Source organism: Rhinoderma darwinii, chromosome 2 (genome assembly GCF_050947455.1).
Source record: "Rhinoderma darwinii isolate aRhiDar2 chromosome 2, aRhiDar2.hap1, whole genome shotgun sequence".
NCBI classification, from domain to species: Eukaryota; Metazoa; Chordata; class Amphibia; order Anura; family Rhinodermatidae; genus Rhinoderma; species Rhinoderma darwinii.
In genome coordinates, this window is record NC_134688.1 from 119963126 (window position 1) to 119985227 (window position 22102).

Below are 22102 nucleotides of genomic sequence, written 5' to 3' on the forward strand. Positions count from 1 at the left end.
GAAATGCGTACTCAAAGCAAGGGTGCTACAGTAAATGACTAGAGAATACAGTTGTTGCAAGGTCACAGTAAATGAAAAAGACACTATAGTGTTCACAGAATCGTGGCACCTCTCAGGATTGTCGTCAACAAAAAATTTCAACACTATAATTTCAATGAGAAAACAATTGTATTACCCACATAGGACAGTATTGTAACTATTTACATAAAATTGTCATAAAGAGGACCTGACCTGTCTCCTGATATGTCTGTTTTGATAAATACAGTATTTGTATTCCCCATAAACTGACAATGCTGGAGCATTGTGCTATCCCTCTGTTATTCCTCCTAGAAATGTATGACTAAATTGACAACTGGGTGTTACAATTCCCCTTGTCAATAGGACATGATCCCACAAACTCTTTCAGCTCTGATTAGACATTGTCAGTCTGTGTATGGAGAATGGTGACATCCAGTTTTCAATATATTCATACATTTCCAAGAGGAATAGCAGAGGAAAGGAACAACACAGAGTTCTAAGAAAAGATATTCCAGAATTGTTGTTTCATGGAGAATACAATTATGTACTAAAAAAGATCAGAAGAGCTGACAGACCCTCTTTAAGCACCCTTTTCTACTGAATATTTTGTTACAACAGACACATATTATTCAGCGGAGGTTCCCTATGTAAAAAGATTTTGAGTAGTTTATAAAGACTAGTGAGTGTGAGTGGTAAGTCTAATCTGGAAAGCAGGGTAGTAAAGGCTTTTTTCCCTAACACTGCGTACAATTGTTGGGGAAATAGCGTTCAGTAATGAACAACGGCAGGTAATTAGAATAATGAAGCCAGCCTGCTTGTTGACAGTTTCCAGACACAAACATATTTTTTTCCACAACACAAAGAAAAATTTCAAATAGCAAAATGCAGAAAAGATGCATTTCAAAAATACTAGATTTTTTATTTGCAAACCATATCCAATGTTAGTCAAAAGTGGAGCATCAGTTATTTTTTTTACCGTAGTTGGCATACAAATCATTTAACTCTGATTAAAAGTCAAAGCCAAATAAAAGCATTACCCACCCCCTTCTCCCGAATGCACAAAACTGTACGGTTTTATCAGCATTTCTGTGCTCAGTCATCAGTAACTCCAGTATGCAAGACTCCCTCTAGTGATCTCATTCAGCCTCATGTCCTACAGTAAGGTTAACCTTGTGATTATGTCACAGCCCCTGATGGTGCGGTGTCAGATGAATGCAGCCTTGAGGAGGTTACTGAGTCTCAGACATAAGAAAACACAATACCGGTCTTCTAAAAGATTCACTCTTCTGTAATATTGTACAGCGGAATCAGAAAAATGCAACTGTGAAAAAAATAAAAATAATGACAGCTGAGAAGTAGCATACAATAGGTGAGATTTATCAATATTTACAGGAGATGCATCATTTTACCTAATGGCAAAAATTGTGCAAACTGCACTAAAGTAATAAAAATGGCTAATATGGTTTGATAAATATGGCGCAACACCCTGGACATGTTAGACACTTCCCTTTGCCACAGCATGGTTGCTACTTTACACCAATATTTAGCTCTAAAAAATTTTAATGGTGTAAGCCATATTTTGGCTACAGGTTCCATAGATGTTAATCTGGTGCTAGCTAAACTCATGAGACTCATGCCAACAGGACACACTCTACATTTAGCTATATAGACTGTCCATACAAACTACCTTATGGTGGTAATATTGACCGTTGTATAGTGATTTTCTTCAGTAACAGTATAGTGGCATTATTCAGACAATATGTGGTGGTAATATGTGGTCATGATGTGGCAATATTATTATTATGGTATAGTGGTATTACATGGTCGCTCTATAACTGTACTATTTAGCGGCATACTATCATACATAGATTTGTTTTTATGATGGGGTAAATTATTTAGGGGCAGATCTTCTATGGATACAGGTTCCAGGCCACGCAGAACTGATTTTCTTTATAAAGTAATATCCAGGGACAGTTGGTTTTTCAAAGGCTGTGTTCACATCAGCAATGGGTTCCGTCCATCTGTTCCGTTCGACCTTTCCGTCAGGGAAACCGATGAACGGAAACCCAAACGGAAAGCATAGCTTTCGTTTGCATTACCATTGATTTCATTGGTAATGCTTCCATTGCAATTAGTTTCCATTTGTTTCTGCCCTGTAAGGTAGTAGACTACGCTATTGTTTCCACAAAAAAAATGGAAACCTTACGGAAAGCAAAGAAACGGAAACCAATTGCAATGGAAGCATTACCATTCAAATCAATGGTAATGCTAATTGAAGCTATGGTTTCAGTTTGGCTTTCTTTTCATCAGTTCCTCCGAAGTAAAGGTCGAACGGATCCCATGAACGGAAGCCCGACGCTGATTTGAAAAGGCCCTTAGCCGATCACGTTTTTTTAAAAGTTGGCATTCTACTACTTTAGACATTATAGTCTTGGAACTTTTTTGTTTTTAGAATGACCTTCCTGGGAAATAGGCACTAAAGATAGGGAGAGGAAAAATTAAATGAAATAAATAATGCAGATGTAACGTCTATGGCCGCGGACCATCGTCCTGACACCCTCTGATGGCCGCGGCCATGGACGAGTGAGTTCCCGGCGGCATCGCCCTGCTAAGAGATGTCGGCACTCTATTCCTGGTCTGGACACAGGGCGCGCATGGGCCAGTGCGTGCACAGTTGCAGAATATCTGCAATTAGCCCAGAATGCTGCTGGACTATAAAAGGGGCTCTGCCCTCTTGATCCTTGCCTGAGCGTTGTTGTGTTACCTTTAGTTTGTCATTGCAAATGGTCTCCTAGTGTATTCCAGTTCCCAGTGTTACCCGTTCCTGCTGCCTGTACCCTGTATCCCGTGCTACCGTGCCCCTGTGCATTCTAGAGTGGAAGTCGTGTTGTGCCCTCCGCTGCAACTATTGTGTCACACCCTGCCGGGTGTTCGTCTACTGTTGGAGCCTCATCTTAGCCTGTATCCACCACTACTGTTTACATTGCCTCAGGTACCCTTTCTGAACTATAGACATTGCATTGTACCATCTTTGGCCAGCTGCGATCCCACTACGCGGTACGACCCAGTGGTTCCCCACCCCACGTCGTGACAGCAGATATATACAAATGTGCTGATGTGGGTGGTACAGTACTGATTTTGTTCGCTATGTACCATAGTAATCGAGCAGCAGTAGTGTGTGTACCGCTTTCCTCCCGTTAGTCAATCTATCAGGAGAAATTGGCCTATAAAAGCAGCAGCACATTGATATAGTGTAGCCTCGTCTGAATATAAAGATGTTTTCCTTTTTCAGATGCGTGGCTTCGTTGCAGAAATATAAGTTTATTCTTAATATGGAAATTAGCTCTTAGGAGCAACGAGTGTGTCAACATTTCCCCTTCTCTACCCAGTCTGTCCTTCCCTTCTCTGATTGACAGGGCCATGCAGTGTAGAAGCCGTGATCACGTCTGGTCCTGTAGTCTCCTGAGCACGCCTCGGCTTCTGAATCGGCGCATGCACCGTACAGCACTGAAGTTTCACCGGTCTAATAAGCTCTACTGCGTATGCACCAATTACGTCACACTATACCCAAATTAGTGTAACGTAATCGGCACATGAGCAGTGGAGCCGATTTGACTAGTGAAACTTCAATGCTGTACTGTGCATGCGTCGATTCAGAAGCCGAGGAGAATAAAGCGCCAGGCGTGATCACGTCTTCTACACTGCCTGGCCCTGGCAATCAGAGAAGGAAGGGAGGGACGGACTGGGGAGATAAGGTAGAGCTGTGTGGAGCAACGGTGACGCCCTCATTGCTCGAAAATTTTCATTTGTATATTAAGAATAAAGTTATATTTCTGCAACGGAGCCACGCAACTAAAAACAGAAAACAGCATTATATTCGGTTGAGGCTACACTATATCACTGTGCTGCTGCTTTTATAGGCCAATTTCTGGTGACAGAGTTCCTTTAATGTCTACATAAATAAAGAGGATGTCCTATAAGTAGTCATTTGACTCACAAATGGGCCTATACCAGAGACCTGAGAATCTACTGCAGAATACTACCGGTTTAGTAGATAGAACCAGGCCCAAGCAGGATAACTAAAAGTGCATCCGTTTATTCTTGGGCTATGTATTTTTAACCATTTCTTTGTGTGAAAGTTTTATTCTTAGATTTTATAGAAATGTTAAATACTTTTGTGTAAAAAAAGACAAAAGTATAATAGGTATGATACCTTTATTGGCTAACCATAAAAGTTCTATATGCGGCTTTCAGAGCAAAGAGGCTCCTTCTTCAGGCAGTTTACAAATGAATGACTTAGAAAAAAGCACAACATTTAGATGTTACACAAAGACAATTAGTACATGAAGTGATATATCATTAAGATAAGCCGGGGCAATAAAACTGAGGTTATAGGGGTGATGACTTAGGAGTTAAGGCATCTGGAGTCAGTCTGATGGGGGACGTGACGTGTGTCCATGTAGTGGCTCATAAATCCTGGTGTTAGATTGAGGCCTTGCGTCAATGACTGGAATTTTATCATCATCTTGAATTCCCAAATTTTTCTTTCTCTGTTGTTTTTAAAATGACCCTTCAGAATGAGTACCTTTAAATCTGCCAAACTGTGGTCTGGTCCAGAGAAGTGTTTTCCCACGGGTGTATCCACCTCCTGTTTTATTGTGTCTGTGAAGATTCATCCTGGTTTGTAGTTTTTGTATGGTTTCTCCAATGTAGATTCCTTTATTGATGCACCTTGTACACAGGATCATGTAAACTACATTGGAGGATGTGCAGGAGAACGTGCCAGTGATTTTATAGTCCTGCTGCGTGTTTGGTATCAGGAGATTCCTTAGGTTTGGTGGCTGTTTGTAGGCAAGGAGTGGTAAATCTGGGAATATTTCCTTCAGTTTATTGTCTTTGTTAAATATAGGTTGGAGATCAAAGACAATAAACTGAAGGAAATATTCCCAGATTTACCACTCCTTGCCTACAAACAGCCACCAAACCTAAGGAATCTCCTGGTCAGAAGTGCCCTCTCACCACCATCAGAGACTGGCACTTTTCCTTGCAACAGTAGAAAATGCAAGACCTGTACCAACATCTGGTCATCAAACACCATCCAGATACCAAACACGCATTGACGCAAGGCCTCAATCTAACACCAGGATTTATGAGCCACTACATGGACACACGTCACGTCCCCCATCAGACTGACTCCAGATGCCTTAACTCCTAAGTCATCACCCCTATAACCTCAGTTTTATTGCCCCGGCTTATCTTAATGATATATCACCTCATGTACTAATTGTCTTTGTGTAACATCTAAATGTTGTGCTTTTTTCTAAGTCATTCATTTGTAAACTGCCTGAAGAAGGGGCCTCTGTGCTCTGAAAGCCGCATATAGAACTTTTATGGTTAGCCAATAAAGGTATCATACCTATTATACTTTTGTCTTTTTTGACACAAAAGTATTTAACATTTCATATTGTCTCTGGCTAACACGGTACTACACAATTTTTTACTGTACTAGATTTTATAGAGAATTGCCGTAAAACTAGCTACATAATCGCTCCCCATTGACTTTGCCTCTCTCACTTGTTAATAGCTGTAATAATATCCTCTTAGGCAGGAAGGGTTTTACAATTTTTTCATGATGATCTGAATTTGCAGAATGAAACTCCTTTAAATCCCTCTCAATCTGACCTGCTGATTTAGTAGCATAGGAAAATGGGAAAGCCCTGCTTAAGAGGCAATGAGAGCAGTTGTGAAAGAATCTCATCAGATGACCCATCTCATTACTAGGCCTGTGCTAGGATTTTCTGTTTGGCAGGAGCTCAGTACAGGAATAATTTCTTTGGGCTGGATATAGCAATGTCCTTGACTGTAAAAAGAAGGCACAAGTAACCCATACCATAAATGTCCAGACACAAAGTAATTTTGGAACATGCACAGGACATCTGAGCTGCAATAAGCAACCACCACGACACACCCCTCCCTCCATTAGCACGGGGTCTTGTGGCTTTGGACCGTCTCCCTACACTTGATCCCTCCCCACCTGACGCTGAGTGTTGCTGGGAAGCGTGGCAATCAATGCTGCTGAAACATTAGAGAGCACCATGTGGTTTCACCATGGTGACATCCTATGTGTCAGATGATTGAGGGGACGAGGAGGGGACATTTCAGAGTCAGACGTGCATGAGACAGACACATGCGGTCAGATGATGTTGTGGTGTAAGCCATTTCTGAGGTGCCAGGTTGACAGAAAGGGATCTCCCATAAATTGAAGAAGGCCACTCAAGTAGATTAAGTCATGCTAGCACATGCTCTGTGACATGTGTCCCGGGATTAAAGTTAGACTGAACAAGGCAGAATTCCTTACAATCCTGAGGAGAAACCTTTTATTTAACTTTCTCAGCTCCATACAAACCTGCTATGCTTTGCATTTCACATGGCTTCTACTCTTTTGCCTTATTAAATGCTGTAGTCACTGGACTCTGATTTTTTCATAGACTTGCCACAAGTGTAAACAGGCTATTTTAAGAGTGGTTATAGACAAAATTCCAACCTTGGCAAAAAAAACTGTTTGGTAATGGTAACAGCCGTTTAAGTGCCTATTTAACCGTTTTGTTTTGTATTTCCTCACTTTGCTTTAACGGTGGCGACCGAATCCAGCGGAGGTTCAGCAACACTAGCAGTGTGAGCAGGCCTCAATAAATAGTCATAGCTAGTACCAGATATGATAGGATCTATCAACTCTCCTGACTGGCCTAAGTAGAGTCATGCCATGTTTTACCTAATGAACCTGTTCACCCCTTTCTCCTGCCCATCTCCCAATAACGACACGTGACAACCGAGGTTGGATATGAAATGGCCACAGCAGCCGTTTATTTATTTCCATTATTTAAATGAAATTTAATCCGAAACATTCGGATAACTCCACCTCTAATTCACATGACCCAACATGGGTCAGAATCAGAATTAACCATAAACATATTTCAATACTTTAACAGAGCAGGGGAAGTCCTTGAAGCCATTTTAAAACCGGATTTTTCTTTAAATTAGCCATCTGCAAACCACCACCAACTCTTTACCTCCAGCCGTAAACCAGCTCGGAGGCACCGCTCATCTCTGCAGATGGCTCCAACCACCAGAAGACCACTTCAAAGGGATAACACCCTATGAAGTCTTCAAATGATATACCTTTTTGGGGGACGCATACCCCCGATGCGACCCCCCCACCATTTTGTACTGACCAACCTCAAGGACTCCCCCCGCCAGCTGCCATGACATCCGAACCTGCTCCAAAGAAAATGAGAAACACAAGTTATGGAATTATACATCATAAATCAAATAACAAATTCATAGCCACCCCGATCCCCAGGCTAACCCCTAACTTTAGGGCGGGAGGGTGGGAGCTCAGTTTCCTACCTGTTGTTCCTCCCGCTGCTTCCAGCTCAATGCCGAAAACAGCGGGAGGAACAGATAACTCCCCCCGTCCCCTCCCCTATGCGTTCCCTCCCCTTCCCCAACTACCTCTTCCCCTATTGGCTCTCTTCCCTCCTATGGCAGTCATGGAGGCTTCCCCTTAAGCCCTCCGCGCTGCCGTCCAGCCTCTTCTTGACTGGCCTAAGTAGAGTCATGCCATGTTTTACCTAATGAACCTGTTCACCCCTTTCTCCTGCCCATCTCCCAATAACGACACGTGACAACCGAGGTTGGATATGAAATGGCCACAGCAGCCGTTTATTTATTTACATTATTTAAATGCAATTTAATCCGAAACATTCGGATAACTCCACCTCTAATTCACATGACCCAACATGGGTCAGAATCAGAATTAACCATAAACATATTTCAATACTTTAACAGAGCAGGGGAAGTCCTTGAAGCCATTTTAAAACCGGATTTTTCTTTAAATTAGCCATCTGCAAACCACCACCAGCTCTTTACCTCCAGCCGTAAACCACTCACCCTTGCATTATTTGGCGTGTTACAAGAGCTTATCTTATGCTTTTATCTATATCCATTTTTGTAAGTATGGAATAAAGTCGTGGAATGTGTAGTTTCCAAAAGGTAGTGCACTATCTCCTTTTTCTCCCTTGTTGGAGATTTAGAACATCACGTACGAGGATTTACACAGCAAGCAGTTGCATTTCTGCAGTTTCACTTCTGTGTGGAACCACAAGTACCAGCGAGATATACACACCAGTGGAAATTTGGATCGTTTTTTCTGCATGCTAGCTGGGGGAAGGTCAAACCCTTGATGGACACTTCAGACTGTGCATCTACAATCGTCTGAGCGGTAAAAAACCATCATTTTGTCTATATTTTTACTCTATTGTAAAGTCATACCATGTTTATCAATTTGTAAGAACAATCGGTCGTAATATAAGATAACCATGAATTAACTCTAGGGGAAATTGCATCACATTCCCAGTTCTGTAGTACAGATTCCATACATTTCAACATTTGCATAAACCTTGACGGATAGATAAAAAACTATATATATATATATATATATATATATATATATATATATAGGCAAAACACCAAGCGATCATAACATGACCAGATGGAGCAAGAGTATACTAAATTACGTATAACCGTGTGAAAACCATATTGGCTAAACCCTACGTAATTGAGGTGCTGGGTTATTAAATATACATCAAGTCAGTTCTGTATTTCAGACCTTTAGGGAATCTTGTGTCCATTTTAAGGATCCGCATAGCTTCCCTGTTCAATAGGATTGTCCTCCAGTCCCCCACTCTTTTGGGTTTAAATACCATCTCTATGGGGAAGATTTTCATAGATTTTATGTTCCCATGATGCACCTCTGCAAAGTGTCTTGAAACTCCAGAAACGTTGTGTTGTTTCGGAAGGTAAATGTCAGTCAGATGCTCACCAATGCGTTTTTTAAAAGGTCTTGTTGTGCAACCCACATACTGTAGTCTATAAATGTCACACTGGACAACATAGACAACATATGTGGTATTGCAGTTAATAAATGTTTTGATATTGTATTGTTGGTTATTAGCATAAGACTGAAAAGAATCAATGTTGCAAATAAAGGGGCAAAGTCCGCATCGCAAACCTGCACATTTATATGAGCCTTGTATTGTTAGCCAATTTTTGTCTTTTTTTGCACTCCGGATATTGAAGTCTCTTGGGGAAATCAATTTCCTAATAGCCATTGGTTTCCTGGACACAAAACCGCATCCCATATCAAGAATATTTCATAGGGAATCATCCCCATATAGGACCGGTAAGAATTTTCTAATGATGCCGGTTACTTGGTTATAGTCAGCACTGAAATCTGTGGAAAACACTACTTTATTATGTTCTGGTTGGTTCTGTTCTTCGGCAGGATACAGATACTGTTTTATACTTTTTGTGTCTGTGATACTTTTAGCTCTAGTTAAATTAGTATTGGAATACCCCCTAGCGCATAGTCTCATGTCTATAATTGCGCACTCCCGCAGATAGTCATCGTGGCTAGTACATGTTCATTTCTCTCTAATATATTCCCCAATAGGGAGATTTTCAGGTACATGCTTGGGATGAGAGCTTGTTGCGTGTAATATTGAATTACCCGAAATATGTTTTCTGTACAAACCACATGTAATAGTGCGTCTAGAAATGTCTCCTGTCAGAAGTAGGTCTAAAAATGGGATAGTGTTTGGATCGCTAGTGGAGGTTAAGATCAAATTATCCACATTATTATTAAGTCTGACAAACTGTGGTATGAGCGCCACAGGGCCTTGCCAGATGATGGGAATATTGTCAATGTAGCACCCATACCAGAGTATGTCAGACATAAAAGAGTTGTAAACTGTATATATGTATTCCTCCTCCCATCTTGCCACATAAATATTAGCTAGCAAGGAGAAAAATTTGGCTCCCATGGAGCAACATACACACTGTAAAAAAAAATGGTTATTGAATGAAAAATAATTATGTTTCAGTAGGAAGTCTGTTGTCATAAGAATGTACTGCTTCAGTTGATCTTCGTAATTGGAATAATTATACAAATGGTGTTCCAAAGCTGTCAGGGCTCTCTCGTGTGCTATAGAAGTAGAGAGCGCTGTGATATCACATGTCACCCAGATGTTATTTTGCTGCCAAGAGAGATTGTCCATAATCTTCACAACTGCTGTACTGTCCTTGATGTAACTCGGTGTCCTTTCGGCAAGTGGTTGTAGCTTGCTTTCAAGCCAGGCTCCTAAATGTTCCATGAGAGAACCAATGGCAGATACGATGGGCCTTAATAGTGGAGGAAATCAGTCCTTGTGTGTTTTTGGTAAGGCATGGATGATTGGAGTAATAGGAAAATACTTATTCATGTATTCTACTTCCTTTTGGCTTAAGATGCCCATTGCTTGTCCTTCTTCAAGGAGTTTAGTTAGTTTGCCTTTAAAAATGTTAGTGGGACCACTGGTTAGTTGGCGGTAGGTTAGTTTGTCACCCAGCATAATTATAATTTCACGTTCATATAGTGCGGCATCTAGGATCACCACTGATCCCTATCACGGCGCGGGGTGTGGACCCACTGGGCCATACCGCGTTGCGGGAAGGCAGCTGGCCAAGCAGGTACAATACAATGTCTATAGTCCTGAAAGGGTACCTGAGGCAATGTAGACAATAGCGGTGATTCAGGCTTAAGATGAGGCTCCAGCAGTAAACAGACACCCAGCGGGTGTAACACAGTAGATGCAGCGGAAGACACAACTCGACTTCAACTCTAGACGGCAAAGAGGCACGGTAGCACGGGATACAGAGTACAGGCAGCAGGAACGGGTAACACTGGGAACTGGAAAACACTAGGAGACCATTTGCAAGACAAACTTTAGGTAACACAACAACGCTCAGGCAATGATCAAGAGGGCAGAGCCCTTTTTATAGTCCAGCAGCATTCTGGGCTAATTGCAGATTCTCTGCAACTGTGTGCGCACTGGCTCTTTAAGGCTGTGCGCGCAGACGCGCACGCCCTGCGGGAGGCAGTCTCTGACCCAGGAAGTGAGTGCCGGCGTCTCTCAGGAGGGAGATGCTGCTGAGAACTCACACGTCCATGGCCGCGGCCGTCAGAGGGTAAGTCAGAAACACGGTCCGCGGCCACAGACGTTACAATCCCCCCTTATCTGAGTCCCGAACCACAATGTTATTGTTATTCTTAACAGTCTTAACCCCTTAACGACATCCAACGTAATAGTACGGCTTGTTGGGTGTAGTTTCTAAAATGGGGTCACTTCTTGGGGGCTACCACTGTATTCTGCAACATGGCACCCAAAAACCAAGCCAGCAAAATCTGCATGCCTAATAGCGCTCCTGCCTTTCTGAGCCCTGCTGTGTGTCCAAACAGCCGTTTATGACGTCAAATGGAGTATTGCCATAAATCGGGAGAAATTGCTTTTCAAATGTTGGGGGGCTTTTTCTCCTTTATTCCTTGAAAAAATTTCCACGTTTTATCAGAAGAAAAGTAATTTTCCATTTCACATCATAATTCCACTAAATTCAGCAAAAAAACTGTGTGGTCAAAATGTTCACTATAACCCTCGATAAATTCCTTCAGGGGTGTAGTCTCCCAAATGGGGTCACTTTTGGGTGGTTTCCACTGATTTGGTCTCACAGAGGCTTTGCAAATGTAACATGGCGCCGCAAACCATTCATGCAAATTTTGAGCTCCAAAAGCCAAATGGTGCTCCTTCCCTTCTGAGCCCTGCCGTGTGTCCAAACAGCAGTTTATTACCACATATGGGGTATTGCGATAATCGGGAGAAATAGATTTTCAAAAATTGGGGTGTTTTTTGTCCTTTATGGCTTGTAGATATTGAAGACTTCTACGTGTTTTTGTAAAAAATGTAGATTTTCATTTTTACATCCTAATTCCACTAAATTCAGCAAAAAAACCTGCTGGGTTAAAATGCTCACCATACCCCTTGATAAATTCCTTGAGGAGTGTAGATTGCCAAATGGTGTCTTTTTTGTGGAGTGTCCACTGTTTTGGCACTACAAGACCTCTTCAAACTTGTAAAGTAAAATCTTCTGTGTTAGTGTATGTTCACACACAAACTCAAAAACGTCTGAAAATACGTAGCTCTTTTCAAGGGAAAACAGCTCTCGATTTTCAGACGTTTTTGAAGCAACTCGCGATTTTCGTGGCGTTTTTCACAGCATTTAGAGTCTATGAAAAACAGCTCCAAAAACGTCCCAAGAAGAGTCCTGCACTTTTTTTTACGGCCGTTTTTTTACGCGGCCGTTTTTCAGAAATGGCTGTAAAAAACAGATTTTCTGCAAAAAAAAAAAATACATTTGTAATTTCACCTTCACTTTGCTTTAACTCCTGTGAAACACTAAAAGGATTAAGAAACTTTCGAAATGCTGTTCCGAATACTTTGAGGGGTGCAGATTTTAAAATGGGGTGTTTTATAGGGGTTTCTAATATATAAGGCCCTCAAAGCCACTTCATAACTGAACTGGTCCCTGAAAAAATTGCCTTTTGAAATTTTATTGAAAATGTGAGAAATTGCTGCTTATGTTCTAAGCCTTATAACGTCCTGGAAAAATAAAAGAATGTTCAGAAAATAATGCCAACATAAAGTAGACATATGGGAAATGTTAACTAGTAACTATTTTGTGTGGTATTACTATCCGTTTTACAAGTAAATACATTTAAATCTAGAAAAATGCTAATTTTCTCTAAATTTTGGTATTTTTCACAAAAAAAACAACTAAATGAATCGACCAAATTTTACCACTAACTTAAAGTACAATGTGTCACGAAAAAACAGTCTCAGAATCGCTTGAAAAGATAAAAGCATTCAAGAGTTATTATGACATAAAGTGACATGTCAGATTTGAAAAAAATGGCCTGGTCCATTAGGTGAAAACAGTCTGCGTCCTGAAGGGGTTAACGCATGTTCTTCCGTTAGATTACTTATGAGATCAATATTGTTATTGTGCAGCTAGGACAGAGCTTTTTCAACCAAATGTTGGAAATCATCCATAGCCATAGATCTAGAATTCACTAGGTAGAAAGATGGATTAGGGATTCTGATTGAATCTGATTTGCAATCTTGCTGTGTATGTGTGTCATTATTGGTGTTATCCCGACAAAGTTATTGCAATGTTATAATTCTTAATTGTTCCATGAAATTGAGATTAGTATATTTTTTTTGTGTGGATTTCAGTCGGGTTTCATCCAAGATACTTTCATTCGTAATTAGATCTGAATCTTCTGAGTTCATGAAGCTGTGAGCAACTTGACAAATCTGTTGACGTCCAATATTGTGCGATAAATTGAAGCGTCTAGTAGGAACGAACTTGAGACCCTTCTTGAGAACTTTGATCGGTTCCAATGAAAGGATCGTGGCGGACAGATTTAAAATGGTAAATTCATTTATTTGTTCCGTTTTCGTGCCGGACATCTCCAGTTTCCTTGTTCTGTGCTTGGCACCTGCTCGTCTGGTGCCTTTTTTTGCCTTTGTGCAAAAAAAAAGTATTATTCTTACCTTTCCTGGGTCCAACGCTGGACCCTATATCTAAGCCCATTATGTGTGATACTGTCTGCTGAGCCAATGTCTCTAAGGGTATGTGCACACGAGAACTGTCTTTTACGTCTGAAAAGACAGACTGTTTTCAGGAGAAAACAGCTGCGTCGTTTCAGACGTAAAAGCCCCTCCTCGCATTATGCGAGGCGTCTTTGACGCCCGTAATCTTGAGCTGCTCTTCATTGACTTCAATGAAGAACGGCTCAAATTACGTTGCAAAGAGGTGTCCTGCACTTCTTTGCCGAGGCAGTCAATTTACGCGTCGTCGTTTGACAGCTGTCAAACGACGACACGTAAATGACAGGTCGTCGGCACAGTACGTCGGCAAACCCATTCAAATGAATGGGCAGATGTTTGCCGACGTATTGGAGCCGTATTTTCAGACATAATACGCCTCGTTTACGTCTGAAAATAGGTCGTGTGAACCCAGCCTTAGCCTATCATTTGCGATACTGTCTGCTGAGCCACTGTATCTAATCCTATCCATAGCTATAGGGTCAGAGTGCTACAGATATGCTGGGGGGGGGGGGGGAGTAAATATATGTTTCAGGGCTTGTGCCCTTGATCTTTTAAGAACCTAGCAACGCCTCTGGTGGACACCCCTCCTAATTACTGAGTTTAGGTGTTGCAGCCACACCCATTGCAAACAGGTGCATGAAATAAAGCACACAGCCATGCAATCTCTATAAAGAAACATGGCTACTACCGTAGTATGGGTTGTACTGAAGAGCTCAGTGACTTTAAACATGTCATAGGACGCCACCCCTGTTAGTTAATTAAATTTCTTATATTGCTAGATTTTCCCCGTTCAACCATAATCTTATTTTTTTTTAAATTAAGACAGCACTCCAAATTCCAATGCCTAATGTGATTTTATTCCAGCCGAACGTTCGCCTCCTGGCTATGGCATCTGGGACCCCATTGAAGAACCTCTCCAGAGCTCCAGTCGAGTGTCGTGGCGTGTAGACGGAGCAATGGCAGGCCCAGCAGGATAGGATTGATAGCCTTGGGTAGTACCAGGAATGTGATCTGTTCTGAGTGAAGAGCTCCGACCCGTAGTGTCAACGGCTCAGTGATGAGCATGATTGGATCAGGCAACGGTAGACCATTCACAGAGGCAACTGCCAGGGGTCTCTCCAGACGGACTGTGGGTAGTTGAAACCGATCCACTAGATCCTGGTAGATAAAATTAGCAGCCGCTCCAGAGTCAAGATAGGCGGAGGAAGGATGTGATGTCTGTCCGGTGACGATGGCCACAGGTATCGAAGATTTGGAAGAGGTTTTAACGTTTGGAGACGTTCCACCTAGAGTTGCCTCTCCAACCAACCCTAGGTACTGGAGTTTCCAGGTTTCTGTGGGCATTGGCGCACAAAATGATCCTTGAGGCCACAATACATACAAAGTCCAGAGGAGCGTCTGCGCTGCTTCTCCTGTTCAGATAACCGGACTCTCTCTACCTGCATGGGTTCCTCAGGTAGCGCACTAGGAGTGGACAATAGTGGTCTCTGGGCAGAGGGTGCTGGTCTGTGGGCCCGGCTCTCCTGACAAACCTCTTGAGAGCGCTCCCGGATTCTCAGAGCCAAACCGGGTGGCTAACAGGATGAGGGCATCCAAGGTAGAAGGAAGGTCGCGGGCTGCCAGTTCGTCCTTGATGTGAAAGGACAGTCCCTGCCAGAAGGTCGCCACCAGTGCCTCATCTGCCACGCCAATTGTCTTCTGCCACGCCAAGTGTCTTCTGCCACGTCTAGTGTCTACCGCTTCATCGGATACTGCCCGCAACGTCTGGCGCCACTTGCCGCACCTGCCTCCATCCGTGCTGAATCCACAGCCACCGCCCGGACTATTTCAGGTACCCAAGCATTACTGTCTGCCATTTACTTCCGCATAGACTGTGTGACCTGGTCAGCTGCCTCCCCGCTACGGCGGAGCGGCCTAGTGGGTCCACATACCCTGTGCCCGTGACAGGACATATTCCCACAGACACACTCCAAAATCTTGTGGAAAACCTTCCTAGAAGAGTCAAGGCTGTTATTACTATGGTTTTTGATTAAAATGTCCAACAATCTCATATAGGTGTGATGGTCATCTGTCCACATACTTTTAGCCAGATAGTCTATGTACATAATACTCCTAGTGCCAGTGCTAGAGACCGATAGCCACTGTCTGAAGCAAATTGCCTAAGTGCAAATCAGCAATGTGCTCTATCAGTACTTCTGAAGCATAGAATGTGCTGGTCACTACAACATTGGTGTAATGTCCGCTGGGCTGTCAGCTCCGTTCTCCCCCTGACAGCCGCAGCCACGAGTCGGCAAGCGCTGGCCCCAGCCTCCTCCTCAGGAGAAGCCAGTGCATCGCGTCTACTCACCACAGCCGGATCCCGTAGGGTACGCGCATGCGCTCGTGCCCGCTCTTAAAGGGCCAGCGCGCGCACCAGACCTCGTTCATGACCCTTGACCCGTGAGTACTCTGGACTATAAGAGGGGTCCAGCCCCCTAGTTCTTTGCCTTTGTTGTGTATTCCTAGTCTGTCTTGCATATGGCCTCCTAGTGTTTCCTGCTCCTAGTGTTCCTGTGTCCTATACAGGGCCGCCATCAGGGGGGTACTGGGGGTACTGCAGTGAGGGGCCCGGGCATAAATTTAAAAAAAAAGGGGCCCGCACTCTGCCGCTGGAATTAATATACTCACGGCAGCGTGGCTCTTACGATTTTATTTCGGTGAAAGGAACAGGTCCCATCACGAAGCAGGGGCCCGTTCATTACATCAGAATAAAACCGTAAGGGCCCGGTGGAGAGATGTGCCCGCCCCTCCTCCTCCACAACAGCGTGACCGCGTGTGGGGTGGAGACATCACAGCAGCGGGAGTTATGAGCTCAGCCTCGGAGGATACGTCCAGCAGCAGCAGTCGTCGTCTTCTTCTTCTGACACAGTGAGTACTAAGTTATGATGTGTCCGGCTGCTGCTGCCCGGAGCCTGCTGAAAAAATCTCCTCCTGCCCCCATAGAAAGTAAATATCTTACCCACGTCTGTATTATGTTAACACCGCAGCATAGGATTGTATCAGCTCTACGGCTCTTATCTCCCGTCCTGTGTAACATGTGGCAATAAACCTGTCTTCTCCCTCTGTTTACACAGGACAGGAGAAAAGAGCCGTTGTAGAGCTGAGTGATAAAATCCTATGCTGCAGTGTAAACTAATACAGACGTGGGGAAGATTTTTGCTTTCTATGGGGAGGGGGTAGAGTTAGATGATAATGGGGGCAGGGAGATGATAATGGGGCAGGGAGATGATAATGGGGCAGGGAGATGATAATGGGCGCAGGGAGATGATAATGGGGGCAGGGAGAAGATAATGGGGGCAGGGAGATGATAATGGGGCAGGGAGATGATAATGGGGGCAGGGAGATGATAATGGGGGCAGGGAGATGATAATGGGGGCAGGGAGATGATAATGGGGAAGGGAGATGATAATGGGGGCAGGGAGATGATAATGGGGGCAGGGAGATGATAATGGGGGCAGAGAGATGATAATGGGGGCAGGGAGATGATAATGGGGCAGGGAGATGATAATGGGGCAGGGAGATGATAATGGGGGCAGGGAGATGATAATGGGGCAGGGAGATGATAATGGGGGCAGGGAGATGATAATGAGGGCAGAGAGATTATAATGGGGTCAGGGAGATGATAATGGGTCAGGGAGATGATAATGGAGCAGGGAGATGGCATTGGGTAGGGAGGGAAATTATGCTAGAGTGGGAAGGAGATAATAAAGGAGGGAGGATGGCACTTGAGTAGGGACGCACGATGCATCAAAACTTTGATACGGTTTCGATACCATGCACCCCCAAACGGTTCGATACCGTTATTTCATGTATTTTGATACTAAGCTGTCCGGCCGCACAGCTCAATATTGTAATACATGAATGTATGAGAGTGGGGCTGTGGCTGTGTAATACAGTTACGGCCCCGCTCCGGAGTCCTGACATGTGCGTGCCGCCAGGATTATGTGATGCAGCCAGCACTGCACTAATGAGCGGCGGCACTGAAAACAGAACATGGCGGGTGCACTACAAAACACCCACATGTTCTGTCTTTAGTGCCTGAACCGCCGCTCATTAGTGCAGCGCCGCCCGCATCACCTCGTGCTGACCGCGTGCGGAGCGGGGCAATGGCTGTATTACACAGCCGAAGTCCCACTCTATAAAGGCAGAGATCAGAGAAACCTCTCATCTCCTCCGCTATTCCCCTGAATGCTGCGATCACAGCTGACTGCAGCATTCAGGGGGAAATGAGAAGGGGGGATGCCCCTTGGATCACGTCACGATTGAGGGACATACCATATATGGGCAGACAGCCCAGGGTCCATTGAAGGACCCCAGGGCTGTATTACCATATTTCCTGTTAGGGCATACTCAGGTTTGTCCTAACAACTGCCTGTGTACTATCCGTATATAGATATATGCCAGTACATTAAAGTTTAAAAATAAAGTAAAAACATAAAGTAATGTTAAATTTAAAAAAAAATACACCTACACCTTTTTTACAAAACACATTAAAATAAGTCTCAATACATAAAATATACATATTCAGTATTGGCGCAGCCGTAATAACCTGCACATAATTTTTTTTGCGTCATTTATGATGTGTACGCTGTAAAAAATTAAATAAAAACTTCTTTCACTTAATATTGTGGGGCACGAGGTGCGATGATGAATTTAACCTCCATATGCCTCACATTAATAGTAATTAACCCCATCATGTACCTTACACATTAACCCATTATAATTGAGGAACATGATGGGGTTAATTACTATTAATGTGAGGCACATGGAGGTTAAATTTACCATCACACCACGTGCCTCACATCAGAAATGGAAGAACAGTTTTGTTTTTTTATTACTGTTGGCAAAGTATCGCTTTGTTATCGAAATCGCAATACTACACAAAGTATCGGTACCGAAGTCCAAATTCTGGTATCGTGACATCCCTCCACTGGAGGAGGCATTATACAATGGGGGGGGGGTAATAATTGGGTGAAAAGTGATGATATCTGAAGGGAGGGGAGAAATTATACATGGGGAGGGGTAGAGGAAGGAGAGCGTATACCTGGGTAGGGGGAGAAAGCTTATACCGGAGGCATAGTTAGCAACAGTCCTGAATTTGCAGGGACTGTCCTGAATCTACAGAGGCAGTCCCGGCAAATTACTGTCCCAGACGTGTCTCAGCCACTGCCATAATCAATTGTATCTGCGTCCACAGGATGCAGATACAATTTAATACTATGGCAGAGCAGGAAAGTATCAGCTTCCTGCTCTTCCATTCACCCATCCAGGAGCGGAATCCCCGGCCAGAGAGTTGCCGACACTCTGGCCGGGGATTCCTCTCCTAGAGGTAGCCCCTGAGGTCACTGTCCATATATGGACAGTGAGGTCAGGGTCTCCTCCTGGACTGGAATCCCCTGTAGAGAGTGCCACACACATCCCTGTAGTTAGCGCCGAACATACCCCCTGTAGATAGCGCCACACACACACTCCCCTGTAGATAGTGCCACACACTGCCCCCTGTATATAGTGCCACACACTGCCCCCTGTAGATAGCAGCACACAATCCCATGTAGATAGCGCCACACAGCCCTGTAGATAGTGCCACACCCACCCTGTAGATCGCGCCACACACCCCCCCCTGTAGATAGCGCCACACCCACCCCTGTAGATAGCGCTACACACAGCCCCCTGTAGATAGCGCCACACACAGCCCCCTGTAGATAGCGCCACACACAGCCCTGTACATAGGGCCACACACACCCGCCTGTACATAGCACCACACACACCCCAGTACATAGTGCCACACACCCCAGTACATAGTGCCACACACCCCCTGTAGATAGCGCCACACACCCCCCAGTAGATAGCGCCACACACCCCCCTGTAGATAGTGCCACACTCCCCCTGTAGATAGTGCCACACTCCCCCTGTAGATAGTGCCACACACCCCCCTGTAGATAGTGCCACACACCCCCCTGTAGATGGTGCCACACACTGCCCGCTGTAAATAGCTCTCCACACACCCTGTAGATAGCGCCACACACCCCCCCTGTAGATAGTGCCAAACACACCCCCCTGTAGATAGTGCCACACCCCCCCCCCGTAGATAGTGCCACACACCTCCGCTGTATATAGCGCCACACACAGCCCCCTGTAGATAGCTCCACACACTGCCCCCTGTAGATAGCGCCACACACACTCCCCTGTAGATAAAAGTCTAAATGCTAAACTCTGGCCACAGGTAGGGGTCTGGTGGAAAGGTATCTGAAATACCTAACAGGTCTGGTCTAGGATCTGAATTTTTTTCTGGTTTGGTGTCTGAATTAATTTTGTTGTGTGGTTTTTACACAGATAACGTGTGTGCAGCATGTGAAGAGAATGCAAAAGCATCATCCAGGCATGCCCGTGGCGGTGGGAGATCTTAGGGACTACATTTTGGTGAGTGACTCTGCTGTGTATAGGGCTTCAGTGCAATGATTTTTGTTTATATTGCCCTCCTACACCCTGACAGATTCTATATACACTCACACTCACACTCACTTTCCCTTTTTGCCCCCCACAGAGCCGCTGTCTCTTGTCTCTTCCCTGTCACTCCACAGAGCCCCTGTGAGGTTGCGTCTCCCCCCTGGCTACCACTGCTACTTTCAGTTCTCCCAGCCCTGACACTTAGTCTCTCCCCTTTGCCCTCCGACACCCACCTCCTGTCTCTGCCCTGCTCCTGCAAAGAGTTTTCTTTTTAATGTGCCCTACCTCCCGCCCCTTTACATTTCACCCCCCTTCCTAATAACCAGAGGGGCGGGGGCCCAGACTCATTGGCAGTATGGGGCCCAGAAATTCCTGATGGCAGCCCTGCCTGTATCCTGATCTAGTGTCGTGCTGTGCTGTATACCACGCCTGTCCTGCTTCTCCACGCCTGACGTTCACCTGCTGCTAAGGTCTTGTCAAGCCTGCCTTGCTCCTGTCCGAGCTGCCACAGGTACCTATACGAACTATAGACTTTGACCTGCGTCCTGTTGGCCAGCTGCCTTACCGCCAAGGCGGTATGGCCCAGTGGGTCCACGAACCCAACGTGACAATTGGGTCCTGTTGACAGCTAAATGATTGATAAACTTTCTAGCTATCTATTATTTTGCAGGTGTCACTTTAAAGTAATCTACATTTTGCACGTATATCATGAATCAGCTATAGCTGTTTGTTAAAGTTTATGTTAAATAATATAACTTCACTTTAGAGTATGGATGTACACAGAATTCAAGTTTTTTTATTTTACTTTTTAAAATGTAGGTTCACTGTTCGTAAATCTACTATACTAATTCCACAATATATACGTATTATTGGACTCATACACTTTATAAACACAAGTTTGAAGTGATACGTTCACAGGGTTATGAAAAATACATATTACCTTTTGTATACACTAGGGAATTGCTGTTTATGTCCTAAGTTAATATATCAATTAAGCCTCACTAAAGATGACCCTACATTTTACTGTAACGCATTATGAGTCAGCAAGAACTAAAAAAGTAATCCAGAAAAAAAATCTAATTTATACTTTTTTTTTCTTCTAAAGAGCGTATACATATCCTGTATATATTCATTAATCCGGAGATATTTTATTACTTAGTTGAGGAAAGGATTACTGGTAGTGTTAGGAAAACACTTAAACAAAAGGGGACAGTCAAATATGACACCTGGTGAAGAGCATGAGGAAGCGGCAGGGCTGTCATGTTACAGGTGTGCACAGGGAGAGGCACAATGGCTGATGATTTAGCTGGGATTATGAGAAGCTCATTTTCAGCATGCAGCATACAGCTGCCAGACAGAATGGGATCGTAGGCCAGTTAAAAATCTGTATTTGGACTACATATGTGAGGTAATATTTACCTACTCTCTGACATTATGCCAGTCATACCTCCCAACTTTCAAATATCGCAAAGAGGGACAACTGATGCGGCGCGAGTAGCACGTTGCGGCAATTCTTTTTCCTTCTAAGCCATGCCTCTAACCCCGCCCATACACACCCAGTTCAGCCCACAAAGTATCATGATCCCATAGAACCCCCCAAACAGTATAATGCCAAATAGTTTCCCCTCACACAGTATAATGCCAAATAGCTGTCCCCGAACAGTATAATGCCCCCATACAGTATAATGTCCCTCGAGTTTCACCTATACAGTATAAAGTGAACACAGATGCCCCCATAAAGTATGATGGCTACACAGATGCCCCCATACAATATAATGCCCCATAGCTGTCCCCGTACAGCATAATGCCCCCATAGCTGCTCCATACAGTATAATGACCCCATAGCTGCCTCCATACAATATAATGCCCACACAGAGCCCCATACAGTATAATTCCCCTTAGTGCCACAGTGCCCTCTGTAGATAGTGCCCACATAGATGGTACAAGTACCCACATACCACCACAGTGCCCACATATAAAGTGCCAGTCCCCAAATATAAAGTGCCAGTGACCACATAGTGCCACAGTGCCCATGTAGATGGTGCCCATACAGTGCC